Raw genomic sequence first — 8,579 nt, 5'->3', positions numbered from 1 at the left:
GTTTAGTATGAGAGTAAGAAGTCAGTGGATGAGGAATTTGAAAGAAATTTGAGTGTAAAGTGGAGGGAATGTAAAACAATGTCCTCGAAGGAAGTAAAGAGAGTTAGACAGAGTGATAAAGAAGTTAGCAGGGGAGTGAACGATAAAAATGGTAGACTGACAGTGGAGAAGGGAGAAAAAGTGAGCAAATGGAGAGAACACTCAAAGGAACTCTTAAACACAGAGAATGAAAATAATGCGAGTATAAGTGGCTGAGAAATGGTTGGGAGAAGGAGAGTGGTGAGAAGGGAGGAGTAGATTAGTAGGATGGAAGTAGTGGACGCAATGAAGAATGTCACAAAGGGGAAAGCCCAAGGAACTGATGGAGTGCGTGGTGAAATGCTGAAACACGGGGAAGAAATAGTTGTAGAATGGATGTGCAAGATGTGCAGAATGGCCTGGGAGGAAGGTAGTCTCGGAGGACTGGAAGTCAGGTATAATTATTCCTCTGTACAAGGGAAAAGGGGAAAACGAAGAGTGTGGTAATCATTGGGGTATTTGTCTTTTTAGTGTAAGTTGCATAGTGTATGGTAAGATACTTATTGACAGAGTTAGGGAAATAACAGAGGAATTAGCTGGAGAACAGGAAGGATTTAGGAAGGAAGGAGGTTGTGTAGATCGCATATTCATCGTTAGGTCTTTATTGGAAAGTTTGTAGAGAAAGGAAAGAAGTTGCGGCCTTCGTGGATTTGGGGAAAGCATATGACCAAGTGGAAAGACCAGAAATGTGGAAAATTTAAGACTATATGGAGTAAATGAAAGTTATTGAATGCCCTGAGGAGTATGTATGAGAGTGCTAAGGCTGCAGTGCATGTGGATAGTGAACTGGGTGAATTTTTCTATCTGAATGTTGGACTGAAACAGGGATCTGTCGTGTCTTCAAGGTTGTTCAGTCTGTATATGAACGGAGTAATAAAAGAGATACAAGGTAGGGATGAAGATGTTGGAGCGGTTCTAATAAGAGAGGGCAGCTTTTGGAAACTCTCTGTACTATTGTTTGCAGATGATACTGTATTGTTAAGTGAAAACGAAGAGGAACTGCAAGGCTTGGTGAATGAGTTTGGGAGAGTGTGTAACAATAAAACTGAATATAAAGGTGAATGAAATGAAGAGTAAAGTTATGATCTTCGAGAGAAATGAAGTCACTGAATGTATAGTGAGGTTGGATGATGAGAAATTGGGAAATGTGAGTGCATTTAAGCACTCGAGTAGTGCGTTGTGTAAGGATGGAAGTTTGGTGGATGAAGTGCTTGAAAGGATACAAGAAGAAAGAAAGGTGGCTGGTTCTTGGAGAGCAGTGATAAGAAACAGAGAAGTGAGCGTGGAAGAAAAAAAGCCGCTGCATTATAGTATTGTGATATCAACTCTAACACATGGGAGTGAAGCTTCGACCCTGTTGAAAGGGCACAATCAAGAGTGAGAGCAGTGAAAATGAGTTATCTGAAAGGAGCATGTGGAGTTACATGGAGAGACAGACTGACAAATGAAGAAATCAAGGAGCGTTGTGGTGTAGATGTGGATGTGATAGAAAGCGTTTGGAGAAATATACTGAGGTGGTTTGGGCATGTGGAGAAGATCGAGAGCAAGAGACTAACGTGGAGTATGCATGTGAGTAAAGTGGGGGGGGGAGGGGGAGAAAGAGAGATAGGCTGAAATAATATGGAAGAGTGAAGAGGATAGGTATTTGAAAGAAGGGGATGTGAGCTGAGGGGATGACAGTGGAATGGCAGGGGATAGGGCGACAAGGAGGTGACTGGTTTGTGGCCACCCCTAACGTGATTAAGGAGTCTGGCAGTAGACAGATAGAAAGACTTTTCGAACGAGAGGAAATTAGTCAGATGCTTCATTAATCCTCATCACTACAACAACTCTGTTCTTACTGAAAAATTTACAAAAAAGCTTAGAAACTTTCTGTAACAGGGGGTAAAGAACATTAGTAACACAGGTTTCAAAATATATTTTATATACATTTTATGAAAACAATGAAGTTGTGGGGATAGCAATGAACCCAAAACCACTGGAGGAAGGTCCATACAGTAAATATATGTCAGTCCACCAAGTAACCACAAAGACAAGATGTGTACTATATAAATTTGCATGGCTATGGTGGATTTTATACAAGAGGAGAGCCATGATATAATATACATTTACCAACTGATCCAGCAAAACAGTACCATAAGTTTGCTGATCACTTTAGTCTGTTACTACGATATTTTTTTTATTCGTATTGCTGAGAATTTTCAACAGAATAAGAAAATGTTCTGGAAGGAGGTTAAAAGGGTGCGAAAGGGAGAGTCTGGAAAGGAAGAGCGAGTATAAGCAGAGGATGGAAGGATGTTAATTGAGATGGATGCAGTAAGGAAGAGATGGGCAGAGTATTTTGAAAGATTGTTGAATGTAGAGGAGGAAAGGATGGCCGAGCTTGTGGCGGATGGAAGGGTGCAATGAATAAAATGTGTTGGGAGAGTTGAATGATTCTTTGATCATGAAGGAGGAAGTGGAGAAGGCAGTAAAGAAGATGAAAACAGGGAAAGCTGCAGGTATGGATGGGTGTGCTGTGGAATGCCTGAAGGGTGGTGGAGTGACTATTGTTGACTGTTTAGTAAGATTGTTGAATGTGTGCTTTATGAAAGGTATGGTGCCAATTGACTGGGCAAGTGCTTGTGTGGTCCCGTTGTACTGTATAATGGCAAGGGTGATAAGTATGAATGTACTTGCTTTAGGGGCATAAGTCTGTTGAGTGTTGTAGGTAAGGTGTATGGTAGAGTGTTAATTATCAGAGTTAGAGAGGGTACAGAGGGAGTGATTGGTGATGAGCAGTGTGGCTTTAGGAGAGGAAGGGGATGCATGGAGCAGGTGTTCGTGTGAGACAAGTGTGTGCAAAGTATTTAGCGAAAGGCAAGGATGTGTTTTGGGCATGCATGGATTTAGAGAAAGCATATGATAGAATTGATAGGGAATCTTTGTGGACTGTTTTAAGATTGTATGGACTTGATGGTAGGTTACTAAAAAGGGTGAAAAGTTTTAATGTAAATAGTAAAGTGTGTGTAAGAGTGGGAAATGCTGTGAGTGATTGGTTTCCCGTGAGAGTGGGCTGCGACAGGGATGTGTGATGTCACCTTGGTTGTTTAATATTTATATGGATGGTGTTGTAAGGGAGGTGAATGCAAGAGTTTTAGGTGGAGGTCTGAGTCTGGTGAATGTTGATGGTGGAGAGTGGAATCTGAAGCAGCTGCTGTTTGCAGATGATACTGCAATGGTGGCTGATTCAGAGGAGAGATTGAGACAGTTGGTAGATGAGTTTGGAAGGGTGTGTGAGAGGAGGAAATTGAAAGTAAATGAGAATAAGGGTAAAGTGATGAAGTAGGATGCTGGTAGATGGTAGGGGGATGAATATATTTCTGAATGGTGAGTTGCTTGAGGAGGTAGAGTGTTTTAAATATTTAGGGTCACGTTGTTGTGGATGGAAGAATAGATGCAGAAGTGATGTTTAGAATGAATGAAGTAGGTAAGGTGCTGGAAGGAATGAAAAAAGTGTTTAGATGTCACTCGCTTAGAATGGATGTAAAGAGAAGACTGTATGAGGGTGTTGTGGTACCGACTGCATTATATGGGGCTGAAACATGGAATATGGATGTAACAGAGAGGAAAAGTTTGAATGTAATGGAGATGAGGTGTCTGAGGAGTATGCGTGGAGTGATGCTTATAGATCGAGTGCGAAATGCTGAAGTGCGAAGGAGAACTGGAGTTGTTCGGGAGATGGCTGGTAGAGTTGAGCAGAGGGTGTTGCGATGGTTTGGGCACATGGAGAGAATGGATAATGAGCGATTGGTGAAAAAGATAACTAGATCTGATGTGAGAGGTGTAAGGCTGAGAGGGAGACCACGAATAGGATGGATGGACAGTATGAAGAGAGGGCTGGATGCGAGAGGGATGTCTGTTGAGCAAGGAAGAGTGGCTGTGCGTGACAGAAATAATTGGAGAGAAATTGTGAATGAATAAATGATGATGCAGCCTTGAGGGGATATTCTCCCGCATTTGGTCTGATCAGCTAGTCAGGTCAGGTGCGGGTAAGGAAATGGGTCTATTATGGTGTGGCAGGGGTAAACCAGCTCTACTGTCGGGCCCTGCTACGGATGTCACTGATTGCACTGTGCAGTTGACCCTTGTGCGGTGTGGTGCGGTGAGGATCTGTCACTTCTACCCTTTGGGGCTAAGATGCGAATGAATGTGTTTGAATGGATGAGTAAATGGGGAGTGTGTCGTCCTGTCTCTGCTACCTCCGTTTCCTTGCGGGAAGCAGCCTAGGAATATAGATAGATAAATAGACTTCTGGGTGCAGCCACATATGCAAGAAACATGAAACTGACAGGATGAAACCAAACACCGATTTAGAGTTGCTGCAAAATACGAGTGTGAGCAATTTACAGACCCATGAGCTTCGATTTCTCTTCTCTATAACATGTCTGGGGTAAGTGAGGCCTCACTAGCTGAGATGCACATGAAAACAGTTGTATCACTTTTTAAACCTGACAATCAATGGGATGGTCTCTACCTCGCTGGCATTATGAGGGAACCGTTTAATTCACCTTATCAGAGTAGAAATGGGAGGGGTGATTAGGGAGGAAAACCCTGGTTATACAGATGAATCATTTTAGGTCATTCCTATGAATGTGAGAAAATAACCGTGCAATAGCATAAATGTGTTCATTTAGGTCTTTCAGGTATGGGTGGATTGGGCTGGGATGAGTGGATAAGATGGGTTGGAATGATGGTGGGTAGTGTAGCACTGAGAAATGTACGTGCTGTAAAGATGAGTATTACTGTAGTTTGATAAGTGTGGTGCATGTCACAGGAAAGTGGACAAGGAATGAAGAGACAGGTAGAAGCAAGTGAATGTGCAAAATGAGGTAGGTTAAGATGCTGATGCGTAGGAAGAAGGGAGGGCCGAGTACACTCTATGATGCTAGACTTTGTATGGGGATGATGATGGCGGTGGAAGGCTGTACGAGAAATTTAATGAAAGGAGAGCAGAAAATGGGTAAGGAGGGTGGAAACAAATAGGTGGGATGGCTTTGGTGGTGGTTATGGTGAAGCAAGGGCATTTTACGTGTAAGTGGCGATGCCTTATTTCAAACTTTCAAGAGCAATAAAGATTAACTACGCAATAGCTGTCCTCATACACTGTACCCGTTTTTTGATTACACAGTAAAAAAAAAAAATGTGCCAGGGGCTTTTGTTCTGTCAGCTATTGTTGTCTCCGTCAGAAGTGCAGTATCGGACAGAAAGTAAAGGAAATATTTATGAACAGTGAGGTAAGTGTCTAAATGACAAGATCTGAAGCTGTTTCACGTCATCTGTTGTGCTAAGGAAAATCTATTGGTCTGCGCAGATTCATTGTTTAGTTTTTAAAAAGTTATTAGCCTTTTTGCCCCCGCCCCTGCCCTACCGGTTAGATAATATGCACCATCGAACCGAAGGAACGAGAATTAAGGTAAAAGGAGTAGAAATATTGGAGGGCCGTGCACTCAGTGAGAGGGACCGCAGGCTGTATCGGCGTTAAACAGGAGAGTTTATTGTAGAAACAGAGGGTCACGCCACACAGAACCACCTTCTGAACGTATTTCAGGGCAAATATATTACGGAAGAGATTCGTGGGAAAAAGTGCGATACGTCGATATTTTATGAACACCTCCCAGGAGAGAACACCGGATCCAGAGACAGAAAAGCGAGAAAAAAAAAGAAAAAGAAAAGAAAACAGGAAAATGCAAGAAATACAGCCACTCAAAAGGAGAAAATTTATACAAGAAACTTACAGAACACAAAAAAGCTGGGAATATACAGTATAAGGTGCAAACAAACTGCCAAAGCAGTTTCATTCTCAAAAGGGTTGAGAGACGAAGTATAATCCATTTATCTTCCTTCTCTAAGACAATTATTTGTTAGATTATTATGCGTAGTAAAGTAAACTGCATTTGAAATTTCGCATACCCACCTAACAGCCGCTTTTATGAAAATGTGCCATATATGGGCACCACACTAACCCATGGCAGAAATGACTGTCAGTTATAAAAGCAACACAAGTGAAGCCATACAGCTTACAGTTGTTTGCTGCAAATATTTCCTCACCTAAGCAAGACAACTTGAACTGAAAATCTGCAGTTCATGTTGATTCACATGCCAGACACATTCATCAGTTTGGCAGATAACGTGTGGACCACCTGCACCATTATTCTACGAAAGACTCACTGTTTCCTTAACTTGGCCGTTCCAGGCAAGAATAAAAATGCTTTAATATATGCATGTTTATGTATATGTATCTAAGTACGTATATGTATATACATCTGTATATGTTCAGCATACAAGTAAACGGCCTACTACATATATTATTTATTAACTTACTCTATTCCCAACCTTTTATATATGACATTCATATTATGACTGTATAGAACACTTCTTTCTATGTCAGTGTTCTCTTTTTGTCACTGAAGATGGTATTACATGTAATAACAACTGACAAAATGACATTTTCAGCTCTCATCATTTCCTGCAAAGACTGAAATTACCTGGAACTTACCCATATGAGGTATTTTTCTGGTGGTTTTCCGTGAGCTGTAGATAAAAATATTCTTCATACCCGAGTAAATGACCTAATAAAAAAAAAAACGTGTACTTTTGATTCTCTGACGCCTTGTAATTGATACACATGCTTACCATTTGTGAGCGTGACCTACAGTATAACAGTGGCTAATTAGACCAACGGCAATTAAGGACCTTTGGTATGGAAAATATTCGTACATTTTACACAGTTACATAAAACACTGATAAGGAGCAGACATAGTAAATGTATGTCTTTTTTTTTTTTTTTTTTTTTTTTTTGGATGCTGGAGAAGGACGACTTCATGTAATGGCACCGACATAACTGGGTGGCTATGCCGCCCGGTTATACAAACATCCCTCAGCTTCCTCCTCATCGCAAGGAGGAGGATGGCGCGCTGCAACTATGCAGTTTCATCCTGTAGTCCACTCGACGCTTTCAGATGAACTTGGGGCTACAGCCGCCGCCGCAGTCACCGACACTACCTCCACCATCACCACCTCTACCTGCTACTAGTGTTACTGTTATGCAACTACTACTGTACTACTACTACTTACCTTCTTCATATATATGCAGCCAGTGAAAATGACATTGGTCAGTCTGTGTACACCCTGTCAACCATCCCCCCAAATTATGGCGGTATGAGGGTGTAATGGTACCGACTGCCTTATATGGGACTGAAACATGGAATACAGGTGTAGCAGAGAGGAAGAGTTTGAATGTAATGAAGATGAGGTGTCTCAGGAGTACGTGTGGAGTGGTGAGTATGGATCGAGTGAGAAATGAAGTGCGAAGAAGAAATGGAGTTACGCTGAAGATGGCTGATCAAGTTGAGTAGTGTTGCGGTCGTTTGAGCATTTTTTTTTAAATGGAAGAAAGAAGGAACCAAAGGCCAGGAGACCGCACACCGCTCATTACAAGAAAAAAAAAAGAGAGAACTAAATTCAAGATCCATTCGCATCGAGATGCCTGGACACATTGCGTTTGAAAGACTGGAAATCATACGAAATAGGATATACAGACAGAGAGAGACAGTTCCAGAGTTGACCAGTTGCATAAATGAACAACTGAGAGTAACAGTTAACTCTTGCATTGGAGAGTTGGTGACAGAAAAGGGATGAGAGTTTATTGCTAGACGGGTGCTACGCGCCCGTAGTAGAAGTGGAGGGATGCAAGCAGACAGTTCAGAGGAGCAGTGACCATTGAAGTAGCGACAGAAAAGAGATAAAGGGGCAACAGTGTGGCGAAGAGACAGAGGTTGAAGGGAGCCAGTAAGAGAAGGAGTGTAAATGAGACGAAACTGCCTTTCACTCCACCCTATTGAGAAGAGCTGTATGTGGGAAGCCTCCCCACACAAGAGAGTTGAATTCAACACAGGAGCGAATAAAAGCCATGTATAAAGTCAACAAATGTCCAGAGGTAAAGAAAGTATGGAGTCGGCTTACCACACCTAATCTGGAAGCAGATTTTACAAGAGATGTAATATGATCTTTCTAAGATAAGTCCCGAGTGAATGAAACCCCAGGCATGTTCGAGGATGATGCACGATTGAGCTGCATATTGTTAAATATTAGTGGGTACTCCTGTTCAAGATTTTGTCAGGTTGATAAGTGTAAGAACTGAGTCTTTGGTGCTTTATTCATGCATTAAAAACGGCAAGATTATTTTTACGCCAGTCAGAGATATGAGCCAAGTCAGACATTACGTGTGCCAAAGCCTCATCCCTTGTTTGTGGAAGTAACTGCTGAGATGGACATTGCAGGAACTGAATGGAAAGATGAAGGGTAGAATCATCAGTGTACAAGTGGATAGGGTTAGATGTACAGCTTAGAAGGTCATTGGTGAATAGAAGGAAGAAAGTTGGTTATAAGACAGAGCCCTAAGAAACACCATTGTTGATAGATCTAGGAGAAGAACGATGGCTGTCTACAACAGCAGATAT

Source organism: Coenobita brevimanus, chromosome 60 (genome assembly GCF_032717465.1).
Source record: "Coenobita brevimanus isolate Jiangsu-jjx chromosome 60, ASM3271746v2, whole genome shotgun sequence".
Classification (NCBI taxonomy): Eukaryota; Metazoa; Arthropoda; class Malacostraca; order Decapoda; family Coenobitidae; genus Coenobita; species Coenobita brevimanus.
Note: the sequence above shows the minus strand (reverse complement) of the source record.